The sequence below is a fragment of the Tupaia chinensis genome, unplaced genomic scaffold (assembly GCF_000334495.1).
Source record: "Tupaia chinensis unplaced genomic scaffold, TupChi_1.0 Scaffold000117_2, whole genome shotgun sequence".
Taxonomy (NCBI): Eukaryota; Metazoa; Chordata; class Mammalia; order Scandentia; family Tupaiidae; genus Tupaia; species Tupaia belangeri.
The window spans coordinates 8,024,643-8,033,235 of record NW_006159583.1 but is presented as its reverse complement, the minus strand read 5'-3'; the positions used below and the strand labels follow the sequence as shown (position 1 = coordinate 8,033,235).

General features: G+C 41.0%; 1 pseudogene; it reads right to left on the bottom strand.

Annotated features, from left to right (window-relative positions):
• Positions 1-6,214: 6,214 nt before the first annotated feature.
• Positions 6,215-7,042, bottom strand: LOC102493609 (cilia- and flagella-associated protein 298-like; annotated as a pseudogene).
• Between the last annotated feature and the right edge of the window lie 1,551 nt (positions 7,043-8,593).

Genomic DNA, 8,593 nt, shown 5'->3' with positions numbered 1-8,593 from the left:
AGAATTCTGGAGACAGAGAAGTTCAAGATCAATGGACCAGCAGATTCTGTGTCTAGTGAGGACTTGCTTCTGCTCCAGAGATAGCACCTTCTTTCTGTGTCTCCATAAAAGCTCCCTCTGGGCTCTCTTTTAGGGACATGAACTCTATTTAGGAGTGCTTTGACTTCATGACTGGTTCACCTCCTAAAATTGTACCTGTTTTTTTTTTTTTCTTTTTCTTTTTCTTTTTTTAATTTGCTATAGGGTGTGTGCACTTGTGTGTGTGTGTGTGTGTGTGTGTGTGTGTGTGTGTGTGTGAGAGAGAGAGAGAGAGAGAGAGAGAGAGAGAGAGAGAGAAAGCATCCCCTAGGGGGACAATCATGGCATGGTCCCTTTTCCTCTATTCTCTGAGATTTAGGCATGCATGCACACATGCCCAGCATGTTTTTTCAAGCCTGTGGGTTTGGGACTCAAACCACAAACCACACAGTTTGCCATGTGGGATCCAGCTGTCTTAACCACCATGCCACCTGGCTGTCCCAAGGCTCACTTCTTAGTACTATTACATTAGGGATCAGGTATCATATAACTTTTGGAGGATACAGAAACATTGAGACCATAACAAATTATAGGGACGTATATTAAGATTGAAAACAAATACATACAATACATTATAAAACTGTAGAATACCACGTCAGGTGTCTTAAGACTGATATGTGATAATGAGACCATCATAGTGAGACAAGCTGTTTACATTTGTGTCTACCATGGATAAGAGGATTTCAACAGTTTATTTTGGTGCAAAAAAATCTTTAAATCCATGCAGTTTTTTCATAATATGCATATTCCATGAACTTGTAAGAAAAACTCCTTGTGTATTCCAAGCTTGGGATATATCAGACACAAATTTTGTCGTGAAGAGCCCAGTTACTGTAAGAATACACATACTTGCATTCAGAGTTCTAGGCAGGCCCACCGCCAACATTTCTGAGGCTAAGAGCAGCAACACAAATGGAGACTGATGTAACTTTGGTCTAAATTTAAAAATTCTTCTTTTCCCATTTAAATGCCTTTTATTTCACTCTCTCATCTGATTGTACAGGCAATAGTCCCAAAAATAGACAAGTGGGACTACATTAGGCTGAGAATTCTACACAGCAAAAGAAACAATAATTAGAGGGAGAAGACAACCCGCAGAGGAGGAGAATATATTTGCAAACTATACCTCAGGAAAGGGACTGACAACCAGAATATACAGGAAACTCAAGCAGCTTACCCACAAAACAAACAAACAAACAAACAAAAAATCCAATTAAAAGATGGGAAATGACTTGAACAGACAACTCTCCAAGGAAGACCTGGGAATGCCAAAAAGTATATGAAAACATACTTGACAACTCAAAATCAAAACCACAATGAGATATCACTTAACCCCAATCAGAATGGCTAAAATCAAAAAAAAAGTTTAAATTAAAAAAGATAATATGGGACCAGCAGTTGGTGTAGTGGCTATGTCGCTGGACTCCCATGTAGTCGACCATGGTTTGAGTCCCAGATCCGGTGGCTTAAACTTATGCTGGGCGCATGTGCCAAGATCCCAAGAGGAGAACGGAGGAGAGGGGATTGCAGCGTGACCATCCCCCCCGGGGGTGATTTCTCGCTTTCTGTCTTTCTGTCTCTCTCTGTTTTCTGGTGAGCGCATGCGCCCTATGGCAAAAACCTCTCCAAAAAAATAATAATAATGATGAGGAGGATAAGTGCTGGCAAGGCTGTAGTGAAAAGGGAGCTCTCCAACATTGTTGGTGGGAATATAAATGAATACAACCACTATGGAGATCAATATGGAGATTCCTCAGAAACCTAAAAATAGGAATACCATACAACCTAATAATTCTACTCTCAGGTATTTACCCAAAGGATTGGAAAACCTTCAGTTGGAAAAACACTTGCACATCCATGTTTATTGCAGCATTATTTATAATTGCTAGGATATGGAATCAACCCATATGTCCAAAAATAGGTGAATGGATTGAAAAAATGGAGCATATGTACTCTGGGGAATACTATACAGCCATACAAAGAGACTTCGATATTTGATACAAAGTGGATGAATATGGAAGATTTAATGCTAAGTGAAGCAAGCCAGATTATGAAAGACAGGTTTTCTATGTCTCTACTCACTATGTATCAAATTTCTCTACTCTATAGCAGAAACTTAAGGATTAGAAGATATAATAGCATGGAGGGCAACTATGGATAGTGAAGATAGTAGGGGGTGTGGTTAATAGACGGTGGATAATAGGGGGAGGGAGGAGAATGGGAAAAAACAATAAAATTTAACCGATGCAAAAAAGAAAAAGTATTTGCTGATGATAATGTATAGAATAATGTCTTTGTGTTGACTGATATGCTCTGTATTCATGCTGGATATAAAACGTATTTTCTACACTGTAGATATGTACGGTGATTACATGTCAATAAGGGCTTTGAGTGAATAATATGACTTGAGGTTTTGGAGTGAATGCGAAGAGTTGCTGAGTATGGTGAAAGGAAAGACTGGTTTTGGGACAGCTGAGAGATGGGTTCCATGGTCAATGCAGAATGAAAATGGAGTACATGCAGGTGCTATGGGAGTTCAGAGGAGAGACAGCCAATATAGGTTTATAGAGGTCAGAGAAGGCTTCCTGGAAGTAATAGCTAAACTGCAGCCTTGAAGTGATATAGAGCTCATGAATAACTCAAGGCTGACAACTTTCTGAACTTCCTGATGCCCCTCAAACTTACTGCCCCTCCTCTGAGGTATAGAGTAACCTGAAACCCTGAATAGGTTAGACTTCCTACTTCTCTGCCACCTCCATTTTAGGGCAAGATTCTGAGCCCCTTCCCCATTCCTAATATCCTGAGACCTCCTCCTCCCCAATTTCCCCATAAAAGACCATATCCAGCCCCCGGACAGGGGCGGAAATTCAGAGTGTTAATTCCTCTGTACAAGCCAGCATAATAAACAATTCACCTCATCTCTCCGAGTGCTGTTTCTCATGTCTCAACTTCTGGTTTTCTGTGACAGAAGTGTGAGTAGTATTTACCCATGTGTTCTAGTTTCTATTGCCAGTAACAAGTTACCTAAAAGCTTCACGCTTTATAGCAACCGTTTTGTTTTGTCCTAATTTGGAGATCAGGAAATTGAGAAGGGCTGACAAGGTAGTTCTCCTTGGTGTCTTTTGTGTTTGTAGTGTAGGGGTGAAGGAACTCACACTTTGGGTGAATTCCTAGGTTCACTGACAACAGGCAGATTAATAAAAGGAATACAGATTGACTCAATAAATACTTGTGCATATGAAAGCCATACAAATTGTGTCTCAAGAAAAGGCCAAATGACTGTAGGGTTTATACCATATAGCAAAGAAGCTGTTGGAGTTAAACTAAGAAAGGGTGAGGGGAAGGAAACGCAGTGCATCCTGGCTTTCTGAGTCGGGCGTCACACCCCTCATCTTCCTGCTCCAAGAAAGGTAAGGGGCAGCATCAGAACAGGCAGCTTGCATCTGCTGCTGGCTTTGGTGATGTAAATAGAAGGAAATTTCTTCTACAAAAGATTGGCTTTAAAAATTATTCTTTTAAGGGAACCAGCAGTTAGCGTAATGGCTATGTCGCTGGACTCCCACGTAGTCGACCTTGGTTCCCGTCCTGGACCCGGTGGCTTAAAACTCACGCCCGGCGGGCGTGTGTGCATGCGTGTCCAAGATCCCGAGAGGAGAATGGAGGAGAAGGGATTGCGGCGTGACCATCCCCCCTGGGGGGTGATTTCTCGCTTTCTGTCTCTCTGTCTCTCTCTGTCTGTCTGGCGAATGCACGTGCCCTATAGCGAAAAACCTCTCCAAATATATTATTTTAAAGTTAATTCCTATGTCTCTAGGCCCTCTGAATAGTTATCTCATGTGTGGCAAAGAAGTACACTTTGGGGTGGCGTAGCTGGGCTCCCTACAGTGACGAGATGCTGGCTAGGCTGCAGTCATCAGAGGGCAAGGGTATTGGCTTTCTAGGGGTGCCATAGAAAGTACCAGTACTTTGGTACCTCAGTTTGAACGGCTCTGTACTGTGTCACAGCTCCGCAACTTAGATCTCCCAAATCAAAATGTCAGCAGGGCCATGCTTTCTCTCATGGCTCTCGGGGAGGATCCTTCCTTGTCTCCTCCTCACTTCTGGGAATTGCTGGCAGTTCTTCGCATTCCCGGGCTTGGAGATGCATCTCTGCTTCCTGTATCTTACGGTTTTCTCTATGTGTCTCTGGTCCAAATCTCTCCATCCTCATGAGAACATCTTAATTACTATCTGCAAAGACTCTATTTCCAGATAAGGCCATAGTCACAGGTACCAAGGGTTAGATCTAAGATATCTTTTTTGGTGGGAGTGGAGGTGCTCACAGTCAACCCACAGTAGCTAGTAGGGTTGAGTATCCAAGTTGGCTCACTCACATGACTAGCTGTTGAGAGTGGTCATCAGCTAGCCACTTAGGTCGGTGGACCAGAGAACCCACTCGTGCCTTCTCCAGGGTGGTGACCTCAGAGTATCTGAATTCTGAAATAGTGGTTGTCCCATGGGGGGAGGGTTGTTCGTCTGCCTTGTTCAGAGCAAACGTCCTGAGAGACAGGTGAAAACTTCACGGTCTTTTGGACTTGGCCCTAGAAATCACACAGCATTATTTCTGCGGCACTCTATGCCTGCCTGTGGACCAGCAGATGGCATAATGGTTATGTCGCTGGACTCCCCACATACCATCGACTGTGGTTTGAGCCCAGACCTGGCCGCTTAAAACTCACACTGGGTGTATGTGTGTATATGCCCCAAATCCCAAGAGGAGACTGAAAGAGAAGGGATTGAGGCATGGCCATCCCTCCTAGGGAGTGATTTCTCACTGTCTCCAGTGAGTGCACATACCCTATAGCAAAAATCTAAAGTAAATAAATAAACAAATAAGAAAAAGAAATAGAAGCCTACTTGAATTCAAAGAGAGGGCATGTATGCTCTTCTTCTCAGAAGGTGTGTCAAGGAATCAATTGTGTGGGTTTTTATTTTTTTTTGGTTCTTTTAAAAGAACTATTTATTTAATTTTATTTGTCATTGTTATAATTACTTCCAAAATTTGTTACAGGGCTTGTGCATTCACCAGAGAGACAAAGAAGAGAGAGAAAAAAGAGAGAGAGTAGGAAAGCAAGCTACCAGGTCTGGAACTCAAACTGCAGTCAGCCATGTAGAGAGTCCAGCATTCCGACCGCCGTGCCACCAGCAGGCCCCCTTCAGTCACGTATTGCAATTGCCACACCAAGCAAAGGGACTGGTGGTGGTAATGCTGGTGTGAAACAGAACTGGAGACCTAAGGAAAGGGCAGATGAAGGGCACTTTGCAATTAGGGTCCAGTGATTTCTAAAATGCTCACAGGCTAATTAACGTGCACTTTAAAGACAATGTACAGAGAATGACATCAGTTTTCTGTAAAGATGCAGTTGAACTCAGAAAAAACATTTCCCTTCACCCTTCTTCTTCCTTTCCTCTTCTCTTCCCTTTCCTTCCCTGCCCTCTTTCTTTTTCTCTTTTTCTCACTCCTTTCCCCTCTCCTCCTTTTTCTTTTTTTTTTCTTTTACGCATCTCCATACACATAGTAGAAATATTAACATTTATATTTTATAATAGAGAAAGAATCAAGTTTAGTAGCACATATGTACCCAGACTTGCAATAGAAATATGAATGGTTTCCCCCTCTTTTTTTTCCCCCTCATTGCTGGGTGGTGTGCACACACACTAGATAGAAAGAGAGGAGAGAGGAGAGAGAATAATAAGAAGAAGATCACACACCCTGATGGGGTGTGATCATGTTGCAATCTCTTCTCCATTTTTAATTCTGTTCAGGATTTAGAGCATGCACACACATTTGCCTGGCATATTTATCAAGACACCAGATCGAATTGCAGTCTGCCACGTGGGATCTGGTTCCCTTAACCACAAATCTACAGGGTTTGCTTATAAATAATATCTTTTTTTTTCTACTGATGGTGTATTTATTAAGTTGTAAAATTTGAATGACCATTATTTAAAAAATTCAAACTTAAAAAGAGAACAAGGAAGACAAGAAATTTCAACATCTAGTATAGAAATTGGCAGGTGGCCTTTTATGTTAGAACTATGCTGTCTCAGAGAAAGTTGAGCTACCATTTTTGAAAACTTCATCAACTGGAGAACTTCACCTTGGCCTCCACTTTATATCTTTGACTCCATGGAAATGTCTTTTCTAAGCAGTGTTATCTGCCCATGGACAGTTTAAGCAGGAGTCATCATCATTTTCTTCTAATTTCTTGAGTTCTTCTTGTCCTCTGTGGTAATACAGCATCAGCTGCTTCTGCTCCTCATGGCTACTGATAGGTTCTTGGGCTGGAGCACCTTGTCCCCTTTGCTGAATTTTGACAATGATTTTAGTTTTTTTGTTCTTCCCCACGTAGTCTGACAGCTTCTTGGCTGCTCACCACAGCTGTGCCTTCGAGTCCTTACTGCCTCTGAATGCTGCCTGAGTTCCTGACAGGTCTTCCTTATTTTCAAATTCCATATGGATGGAATTGTATGGTGGTAAACCCATTGGGTAAACAATCATCACTGTACAGCAAAGCTGGTGCAAGGCATCTTTCACCATCTCCATAGGAACACAGACACCAGCTTCCATGTGTTTCTTTTTCTTTTATTTTTTAAAGAATAATTTTATTTAACTTTATTTATTTATTTTAATTTGACCAGAGAGGGACAGAGTGAGTGAGAAAGAGAGAGAGGGAAAGTGAGAAAGCAAGCTGCCAGGTCCAGGACTTGAACCACACTCGGCCATGTGGGAGTCCAGGGCCCTTAACCACCATGCCACCTGCTGGCCCCTCATGTGTTTCTCAGATATTATTGCGTTGGCTTTTTCTATAGTCTTCTTTAACACTTGCTTCAGTTTTTTCATTTGGAACTTGCTCATTCCTTTGTCCAATATCATCCTAAAATACTGAACCACCACTGGGTATACATTTTTCACCCCATTCATCCTTTAATTTCAATTATTCAGTCTGCTCATCAGTCAGGCCTTGCATATTAGGAGTGTGGACAGAAGTCTGACTGCTTTTTTTCTATTTTTCCAGAAGGCCTAGAGGGAGTCATGCCCACAAATGTTAATAGACCATTTGACCTGTTGGAAACAGGATTCTTCCTACATTCTGTCCATTGCATAGTATTGGAGTATCTTTGTGAGGTATATTACTCCTCCTTATGGCTGTTAAAGTACATTCCTTTCTGATTTTAGCAACCTTCCTTTTCTAATCATCACCATAAAAACTGTAAAACCCACCTGTAACCTACAAGCTCCCACTTCCACATGCTTTGGGACAGACCAATGGAAAAACTTTTCACTAAATTGCAAACTGTCTCTTTCTCTCAAAATCAAATAAAAGGAACTCTTGTACCTGAAAACCCTGAGAGAAAGGCAAGTCTTATCTCCTCTCTAGCCTAGGTCACTCATATTCTGCTTGGAAATAAATTGCATTAATTATTATTTTTACAGAATTGGTTATTTTTCATAGATAGGAGGGAGATGTATGCCAAGTTCTGCTAATTCTTCCATTTCCCTAGCTGTAAGGTCATTCCCATTTCCATTGAATCCAGTGTCACGTTCATTAAGCCAACATCTGCTTAAAATTCAGTTTACATAGCCTTCCAGGTAGAGAAAACCACTTATCTAATTATCCACGAACTCTAGAAATAGTATCTTAAATAGGAATTTATAATTTTTTCTTCCATAATATGTATCATCACACCAAATGAACACATATATTTTAGAGTTAGATATAATCACAGACCTATTACTTTGCTCCAGTTTAAATGACAAAGCTACATTTAAAAATAATCATAGGATATACATCACACATATTTTTTTAAACGTTTACTTTTTTATTTGTTTTGAGAAAATAAAAGGGAGGAAGAGGCATCCTTGACAGGATTTCCTTATGCTATAATTGCCCCTTCCCCTTCAAGTCCAGGAGGATCATGCATATTGAGGACAGAAATCTGACTACTTTATCCTATTTTCTAAAATCCTTTCCAGAGGACCTGGGGGGACTCATGCCCAGAAACATTAGCAGACATTTTAAACAATTGATAGCAGGATACTTCCTATAGCCTGTTTCTGACATGGCATCTTTGTAATGTATATTAAGCCTCCCTCTCTCTGTTAAATACATTATTTTCTGATGTCAGCAAACTTCCTTTTCCAATCACCCACCTAAAACTATAAAACCCACCTAGAACCTACAAGTTCCCACTTCCACATGTCCTGTCTTTTAGGGCCAGACCAATAGAAAAAACTCTTCACTACATTTCAAACTTTGTTTCTCATTCTCAAAATCAAATAAAAGGAATCCCTGTACCTGATCACCCTGAGAAAGGCATGTTTTTTCTCCTCTCAGGGCCTAGGTCACTCATATTTGTGCTTAGAAATAAACCCTATTAATCATTTTTTGCAGAGTTGGTTATTTCCATCGATCGTGTGCATGAACACCAGCATATTTCAGGTGAATCTGGGATCCTATCCAGGGTATTCAAT